This window comes from Homarus americanus, unplaced genomic scaffold (assembly GCF_018991925.1).
Source record: "Homarus americanus isolate GMGI-L3 unplaced genomic scaffold, GMGI_Hamer_2.0 scaffold14467, whole genome shotgun sequence".
In the NCBI taxonomy this organism is placed as follows: domain Eukaryota; kingdom Metazoa; phylum Arthropoda; class Malacostraca; order Decapoda; family Nephropidae; genus Homarus; species Homarus americanus.
In genome coordinates this window covers 978075-987915 of record NW_024733734.1, presented here as the reverse complement: position 1 = coordinate 987915, position 9841 = coordinate 978075, and positions in this window count along the sequence as shown.

Here is a 9841-nt window from a genome sequence, read left to right as displayed (position 1 = left end):
TTGGTCAGTAGTCCTCAAACCTTCATTAATAATAACTACGTTCTACTACCATTTGTAACCGGACGGAATTTACTGGACTTTTAATTTCTCACTTGACTTGGGGTTTATTTAAGATTATTAGATGGTAATTGCAGTGGAAGCGCCCCTTTGAGAAAAATCTCGAACCAGCACAAGAACACTTAAATCTACTAAACAAAATGTATTGTCCGTGACCCGTTGAAGGATAGCGTCTGTGACTGGGATGAATGAGACACACTGTAAAATTTACACCTATATTCCCTCCAACACTACAAACACAATCAAATAGTGGTACACCAATATGCGCACTTCTTAACCTGAACTTAAAATACTACTCTGGGGAATAAAAGTTATACATGATGTTGAAATTATTAAAACCTCAGGCAATGCCTCATTAGAGGATAATAAGTTTAAAGTATTAAGAAATGTTGCTTGCACACATGAACCAGGCCTTAAGGGCTTTCAACAAAATAATATCAACCACTGAGAAAATGGTATAAAAAAATAGAAATTAATAACTCTACAATGAATAGGCCTTAAGGGCACTCAACAAAATAATATCAATCACTGAGAAAATGGTATAAAAAATAGAAATTAATAACTCTATAATGAATAGGCCTTAAGGGCACTCACCAAAATTATATCACCCCAACAGATGCACAATTCCTAACCTAACTTAAACACTACTCTGGGGAACAAAGGTTATACCTGAGATAGGAATTATAAGAAAAAAATAAGTGCACACAGCATACATTAGTAATTGAAAAAATAGTATTAAGTACACACAAAAATATTATCACTATTATTAAGAAGTTACTGAGTCCACCAATACCCGTGAACCATGCTTCCTAACCTAACACATAGGTTCCACCTGCACTCCGTAGTTTTTTAAGGCACAACCAACAGGCACCCGTAGTTTAAGGCCCAAACCAGCCTTTCTCAACCTTGGAAATGTACCTCTAAGTTCCACTGGACTCTTGGTCCCAGTGTGTGACCCTGTATCACTCAGCTGGCTTCACTTTACCCCCAGTACATCCATGAACACGGAAGGGAGTGAGCCACTCAGACCTTGTACAGTTGAGAGAAGCTTTAGCTTCCCGTTAGTAAAAGGTTTTCACTAAGCTGCTTGAAGATATGTGGTATTGTGAGCCGTGGTAGAGGAGAGTTGATGACCCCAAACGATCATCACGTCGTTAGTTGGGCACCTAGACAGCTGGGTTCACTCCAACTCTCACCATATTCAACAGGTGGCTCAAACCCAGGTCAGTGGACAGTCAAACAGCTCGCTTCACCACTCGTGTCTCACACCGCCAGTGGACGTTATCATACGGCGTGGGGTCTACAGAACCTTGTTAATACTGATGTTAAATAAACGAAGGAACCAGGTCACGCTATCCATCTCTCCTGGGTACAGCACAGAGGTGGTCCTTGACCTCTCTCACAGCTCCCCGGCCACCTTGCTCCCTGGTTCACGCTTTCCGGGAGTGACTTATTTACCAGATGATTAACTTGCTCCCTGGTTCACGCTTTCCGGGAGTGACTTATTTACCAGATGATTAAACTTAATTAGGACGTACGCAACATTTTCAGACTGGGAAACGATCTATAATTATTTTCAATTTAATAACTGATATTTAATTTCATGATTCGCGTCCCTATTAACTCGGTAAATTACATTTAATATCGTATAGGCCTAGTTCCACAACCTCTCGCTACATGCGGGGAGCGCGGTCTTCCCTCAGACGACCTTGAAGTCAGCATCGCCAATGGCGCGGCGTTTGAAATTTCACTGAAATTTCTGAATATGACATATATATATATATATATATATATATATATATATATATATATATATATATATATATATATATATATATATATATATATATATATATATATATATATATATGTATATTTCATGTAGATCCACAATGAAAACGTGGATAAGATAAATCTTGATAAAATCACACGGGAAAAGGGAAACAACGGAGCACCTTAGCTTTCGTCTTTATTCAAGACATCTTCAGAGGCAACTGAAGATGTCTTGAATAAAGACGAAAGCTAAGGTGCTCCGTTGTTTCCCTTTTCCCGTGTGATTTTATCAATATATATATATATATATATATATATATATATATATATATATATATATATATATATATATATATATATATATATATATATATATATATATATATATACATATCCCGCATATATATGCTGATAACCACAAGGAAAAAGAAAGCACGAAGTTCTCAAGCGCTTTCGTGTAATTCACATCTTAAGGGGTGAGTACAGACTAAAAAGAAGTACAAAACAGGGTATACAGTATATATACAGAGGAGAGTGAGATCAAGTCCACAGTGGTCAGGTATAGGTAATGACCCTACTAATCTTCACAAAAGCACTGCAGTGGTAGGTAGTCAGGTCAGAGGGTAAGCTCACCCAACCTTCTCACCTGGTTACAAATCTTCTTAATTACGAAATTATCCAATTTGTACATACCATTCCTCAAATTCATGTTGACGGATTCGGTATGTTTAATGAGACTAGATTCTATAATGTTCCTACTGTAAATTGAATTACAAGGTAATATTGAAGAGGCATTATCCCAGTCAATGCAATGCTTATTATCCCTCAAATGAACAAACAGAGCATTGGATTCCTGGCCTGTCCTAACACTATATTTATGTTGTTTAAGTCTAGTTACAAGATCTTTACCTGTCTAGCCTAAGTAAAACATATTACATTCCTTGCAAGGAACTTTATAAATGCAGCCACTTGTATTGTTGGGGGAGTTCTTGATTAACATTTGTTTAACAGTGCATGAGTTTTTAAATGCCACATTGACGTTCCAGGTTTTTAGTTGTAAAGGAATTTGAGAGAAATTTTTGTGAAATGGTAATACTAAGAGATTCTTATGGTCATGGGTGGGCTTGGGATCAGTTCTATAAAAAGATTTGTTAGTAATGTAAAAACATTGTTGAAAATACTGACTGTTTGACTCTATTATGGTGGGCAGAATAATAATGAATGTATGAACACACATTAGTAGGTTTTCTATAAATACTGAACTAAAATGAATGACCTTTTATGTGATGCTGCAACATATTCTGAGCTCATAAATAATCCTCTCAACACTGTTAACACCCAGTTCAACAAAAAACTTAAGTCTCTATTTTGAGGCAAAGTTGCTCTCATTAAACATCTTACTTCAACGTCCCCTCCACTGGCATACATGTACGGTTTAATCAAGACCCACAAGCCTTATAATCCAGCAAGACCCATCATTAGCTCAGTCGGGTCAATCTCTTATAAATTATCTATATGGTTAGTTTCGTAACTAAATCCCCTAGTTGGCAACATTTCTAACTCTAATATTAAGAATATTATGGATCTGGTTGATAAACTCAATAACTTACACATTAATTATGATTTTAAACTGGTCAGTTTTGATGTAACATCACTCTTTACAAAGGTCCCAGTTGATGATTTTCTGGAGTTTCTCATAGATTCCCTTGATAATATTTCATTTCCCGTCTCGAAAGATGACTTCATCGAACTCATCAAACTATGTATTAAGGATTGTAAATTTGAATTCAATGGAGAATATTATGCTCAAAAATTTGGTATGGCAATGGGTATTCCACTCTCACCTGTATTAAGCAACCTATATATGGAATTCTTTGAAAAGAAACTATTAAGTAATATTTTACCACCTTCAGCAGTCTGGTTTAGATATGTAGATGATGTATTATGTCTCTAGCCATGTAATGAGGACCTAAAAGCTTTCCTGCCACAACTTAATAACTTAGACCCCTCGATGAAATTCACTGTGGAATTAGAGCATGACTGTAAATTGCCTTTCCTAGACTGTCTGATCCACAGAATAGATAACACCTTTAAGTTCAGTATTTATAGAAAACCTACTAATGTGTGTTCATACATTTATTATTATTCTGCCCACCATAATAGAGTCAAACAGTCAGTATTTTCAACAATGTTTTTACGTGCTTTGAGAATTTGCAGCCCGGAATTCATTGCTGAGGAATATAAATATATCTATAATATTGGCTCGAACCTTAAATACCCTAGATCTTTCATAAACAAATGCCTGAACATTACAAAGAAATCTTTTTATGGAACTGATCCCAAGCCCACCTATGACCATAAGAATCTCTTAGTTTTACCATTTCACAAAAATTTCTCTCAAATTCCTTTACAACTATAAACCTGGAACGTCAATGTGGCATTTAAAAACTCATGCACTGTTAAACAAATGTTAATCAAGAACTCCCCCAACAATACAAGTGGCTGCATTTATAAAGTTCCTTGCAAGGAATGTAATATGTTTTACTTAGGCCAGACAGGTAAAGATCTTATAACTAGACTTAAACAACATAAATATAGTGTTAGGACAGGCCAGGAATCCAATGCTCTGTTTGTTCATTTGAGGGATAATAGGCATTACATTGACTGGAATAATGCCTCCTCAATATTACCTTATAATTCAAGTGACAGTAGGAACATTATAGAATCTAGTCTCATTAAACATACCGAATCCGTCAACATGAATTTGAGTAATGGTATGTACAAATTGGATAATTTCGTAATTAAAAAGATTTGTATCCAGGTGAGAAGGAGTAATGATAAGTAGGAACCTTAAGCCAAGTAAACAATGTGTTTTTGCTCGTAACAAGGCTAATAAAATACTTGGGTTCATACAAAGGAGTGTTAGTTACAAGACTAGCGAGGTCATCCTAAAACTGTATCTTGCTCTTTTGAGACCACACCTGGATTACGCAGTTCAGCTCTGGTCACCGTATTACAGAATGGATATAGAATCCTTGGAAAGAATTCAGAGGAGAATGACAAGACTAATCCCGGGCATTAGGAACCTTGAGTATAGAGACAGGTTAAAGCATCTTAATTTGCACTCCCTTGAGAGACGTAGAGGGAGGGGCGACCTGATAGAGGTGTATAAGTGGAAGGCAGGGCTAAACAAAGGGGACATTACAAAGGTACTCAAATTATCCAACCAGGAGCGAACTCGTAACAATGGTTTTAAATTAGACAAATTTAGATTTAGACGTGAAATAGGTAAACACTGGTTTGGAAGCAGAGTAGTTGATGAATGGAACAAGTTACCAAATATCATCATTAACTCGAATACGCTGAATTGCTTCAAACATAGGTTGGATGCTCATATGAGCAATAGGGGTTGGGTGTAAACGGGACTGCCCAGTATGGGCCAATAGGCCCGCTGCAGTTTCTTCCATTCTTATGTTCTTATGTACCCTCTAACCTGACTACCTACCGCTGCGGTGCTTTTGTGAAGATTAGTAGGGTCATTACCTATACCTGACCACTGTGGACTTGATCTCACCCTCCTCTGTATATATATACCCTGTTTTGTACTTCTTCTTAATCTCTACTGATTTACAGATTACAGATTGCCCCGGAGGGGCTAGTTTATTGGGCACCCCCTTACATCCTGTGCAAGGTGAAGCGCAGAAGCGTTTACAGTGCCCAATTGGGAAGCATGCGGAGTTCATGCTTGCCTTTATAACTCATGCATTAAGGGCGTGGGAGCCTGAAGGGTCATGGGTTTTGTCAGCAAGTTACATAAAGTGACAGAATGATGAGTGTGTGGGGGGAGGGGAACTTCCCGGTACATTTCATCTGTTTATTGCAAAGCGTGGCAGGTCCCTAATAATGTCAAGTGCCAGGCCTGTGACTAGGAGGAGGGATATCCGATCAGGGAGGGAAGAGGTGTTGGTAACGGCTAGGGACCTGTAGAAGGAGGTCATAGGGCAAGTGAGGATGTAGTGAGAAAGGGTGTGAGAGTCCGGTTGGCCACAAAGTTTACAAACAGTGCGGCCAGGCTCAGGGTTGCCAATATACTCCCATAGGTACCTGTACCCTAGGCGCAGTCTCATGTATATAATCTGTTGAGATCGAGTCAGAGATTGATACTCTTTGTAGTAGCGGTTGGAGTCACCGGCTACAGCGTCATAGTGGCATAGTGTGACGCTGCCCCGTTGTTTCAGGTGTGTCCATTTTACGTCGAATGCTTCTCGTTGTGTGGCGTGTATGCGATATTTGAGATGATTCAGGGAGAGGGCGAGGGTGGCTTCAATATCTTCTTCTTGTGTCGCTTCTTTGGCAAGTCGATCAACAGTGTCACAGGCAGTTATTCCTATATGTGACGGGATCCAAATTAACTTGACACGGATGTCATTAGTTTGTTCTAGATTGGCGACGGCGGCTAGGGTGTGTTGGGCGGCAGGGGAGGAGGGGGAGGGTAATTTGAGCCTCGCTAGCGCAGAAGTGCTGTCACTGATTATCAGGAGGTTCCGGCGTTCAGTGCGAGCATAGGTCGCCCCCTCATGAATGCCCGCGAGGATGGCTATGCTTTCATTGTCAGTGGAAGAGGCCCAGTCGTGGACCATGATTTTCTTGCGGGCCTGGCGCTCAGGAATCCATACAGCTGCCCCAGCGCAGCCCAGCGTGGTGACAGACCCATCACAGTAGACGAGCACAGGAGGGAGGGAGGTCGTAAGAGAAGAGGCGACATCATCAATCTGCTCAAGGCAGTTAAGTTTGAGCATATACCGCAGTTGGGTGGATTTACGACCAGGGAAAGTGTGGACGACATCAACACACGGGGAGGTCCACGGCGGTAGAAGTGGATGAGTGTACTCGGGAGGGAGAGAGGTCGAGCGGGTGTTGAGGTGATAACGCAGGATGTCAGCACCAGTGTGGACGGGCCAGTGTTGAGAGAGGGAGGGAGAGGTAATGGGGGCAGGCCGGCGCAGGAGGGAGTCAAGATGTGAGTTCATTGAGCGAGACAGGGGAGTCGGTTTCTCACTGCGAAGGAGTTTAACACCTAGGATGGCATTGAGAGCAGTAATTCGATCGCAGACTGGAAGCAGGATCAGTTCACGCTGCATGACTTCTATTCTGGTGGTCATAGGGCAGCCGAGGATGAGTCTCATCGCTCTGTTTTGGATTTTCTCTATGCTTTGTTTCTCGCGTTGGGAGGCAACTACAAGGACAGGGGAGGCATATGTACTCACCCCTGAAGATGTGAATTACACGAAAGCGCTTGGGAACTTCGTGTTTTCTTTTTCCTTGTGGTTATCAGCATATACCTGGATCACGCGCACCTATAGTGATTTACTTGCATATTTATATATACACACACACACACTATGTTGTAATAAATGACGAATCAAGCTTCAGATGGCAACTATCATTTTATGGGAGAATATAGGAGGCAATTTACAGAGCTCCATTAACACGTCTGTCCCGTGTGAGATAATTAGGGTTAAGTCCACTGAAGGTGGGCACTTAGTGATGACCTGTACAACTCAGAGGTGCTTGGAGGACATACGAATTTTATCTAGGATGTGAAAAGGAAGTGATAAGTTAAGCTTAGATACCGTTAATCTAGTTAATTCAAGTAGTGTTATTTATACAACTAGTATATGAAAATAGTCCACATTTATATAAGTATTTATTTCTATATGTTGATAGAGGCTATTATAAGATGCTAAAAACAAAAAGTCGATGATGAAGACACTAACAACAAAGAGGGATGGATGAAGATGATGACACCGACATCATAATTCAACCGTTAATTTTATGAACCAAAGGCACAATGTTACTGTATGTATATTATGTATGCTGTATTATATATTATGTATGTATATTATTATGTATATTATGTATGCGCTCCATTTATATATATTATTTATTCAGCCTAGCTAGCAGCGTGTGGCAATGTAATTACCATGTCCCACATGCTTAATTAATGTGCCTGGCGACATATGGAAGCTGTTAATGTGTCACTTGCCATACGTCGCCTATAGAGCAGTTGACCAGCAGACAGGTTGAGGAGCACTACTCCCCTTGTGTACATATCTCTTATCCAGTAAATTGAACCTACAAAATCTATCCAGGTGTTTGTGTTCGCTCCTGTTGATAGAACTTATGACCCAGAACACGAACAGTTACTGCCTGGGGAAACATTCTCAGTGGTCATGCAAAACAACTACTCTATCTGGAGTTGTTAGGAGTTCATGCAAGCGGTGGGAAATGGAATGTCACTCTTATGTAGAGTGTGTTTGAGCCAGATAACTGCATCTCTCTTTATGTTTTGATAATTGATATGATGCATATAATCTTTATCTCTCTATCTCTCTTTCTCTTCCACTTTGTCCCTCCCTCTTTCACTTTCTCTCTTTCCCTCCCTTTCGCGTTTCTCTCTTTCTCCCCCCGTTTCATTTATTTCTCTCACTTTTCTTTATTGTCACTTAACCTCTTTTACACAGACACATTATTTCTCTCTTTCTTTCATTCATACTTCATATGCATCTTTCACCAATGTTTCATTAAATTAAAAGTTAATAAGACAGTTGCCTCTACATGAACCTTACACACCTGGGAGTCTGTGAAGGCTCAGGTACAAGATGTAACAATGCAGCGCCATAGTCAGGGCTAAGTGAATGGGCGTGGACAGTGAAATTACCTGTTTTATGTGACCACACATCAATGCTGAAGAACACTTTTCACATGGATGCCTCATTTGTTTATGTTATTATTGTTTTTATATTACTGCAGATATTTATGAAATATATCATTTACTATTTTCTACGTGTTATGAAAATAAGATGTAATTGTTCGTCTGTGTTGGCAGTCCCTTACAAGGCTGTTTCATAGTAGATATTCCATCTCTAGTACTTTACACACTATGCTGCTCAGGCTCACTGGTATAAAATTATTCGTGGAGTGTCGATCGCCCTTCTCGAATATAGGACTAACCTAAGCCATTTTCCAGTCATCGGAGACCGTTTTGCTCATCCAAGCATTTGCAGAACAAGCTTAAGCACTGCCTAGTTTATAGCAAGCACCCCTCCGGCAACCGGTTATTTTTTCTTGTATAAAACCAACTACATAATACATGCAATTGATTGCTTTTTCACACTAAACAAGAAAATGGTACAATAGAAAAAAAAAGACATAACTTTGACAATGTATTTTCGATAACAAACAACCAAGTAGGGATAAGAAGTGTTAGATAATTAAGAAGTAGACGTTTTCTTAACTTAAATTGAAGCAAAAAGTGATATGAGTAATAATAAGGCTGGTAAATTGAAAAAAAAATGCATATCTAGAATTTTTCCCGAAATTTTTCACTCCTTATTTGGTTTCACCGTTATTTTCAAATATTGTTCTTTGTTTTGTTATTCCATTGGTTAGTGTAAGTGTCAAGGTATGTTTTAGAATATTGGTACTATGTGCGATTTGCCTCTAATTGACTTTAGAAGAAAATAATCCATCCCCAAATTGTGTACTGTTCTGTTATATACACTAGATGGTAAAATACTATACATTATTCATCTTTGTAATAATATACCGATATTATATAACTTTATTTTTAACAATCTAACCATTCAGTGTTATTGTAGATGTTGAGTTGGGCCTACCCACGCAACCCAACTTCAATGCATGTTTTATGGGAGATAAGACACCAGGCGAGCCGTGACTCCTTCATCACTTTTTCATTAGTGGGCATGTGAGCCAGTCTATAGGGGGAGGGGGAGGGCGATTGAGACAGTGTTGTATTGTTCACCGTGTCTCATGCCCCAAAACCACATTTTTAGCCAGTGGGCCTTAGACCATGGTTTAGTAAAGACCTCCTGCTTCGTAGACTTTCACCTGTGTAACCGCTGCCAGCTGTGTAACACTGTCACCTTTGTAACCGCTATGTGACTGCTACCTTTATATAACAACTACGTGTGAGGTTGTCGTATATGTA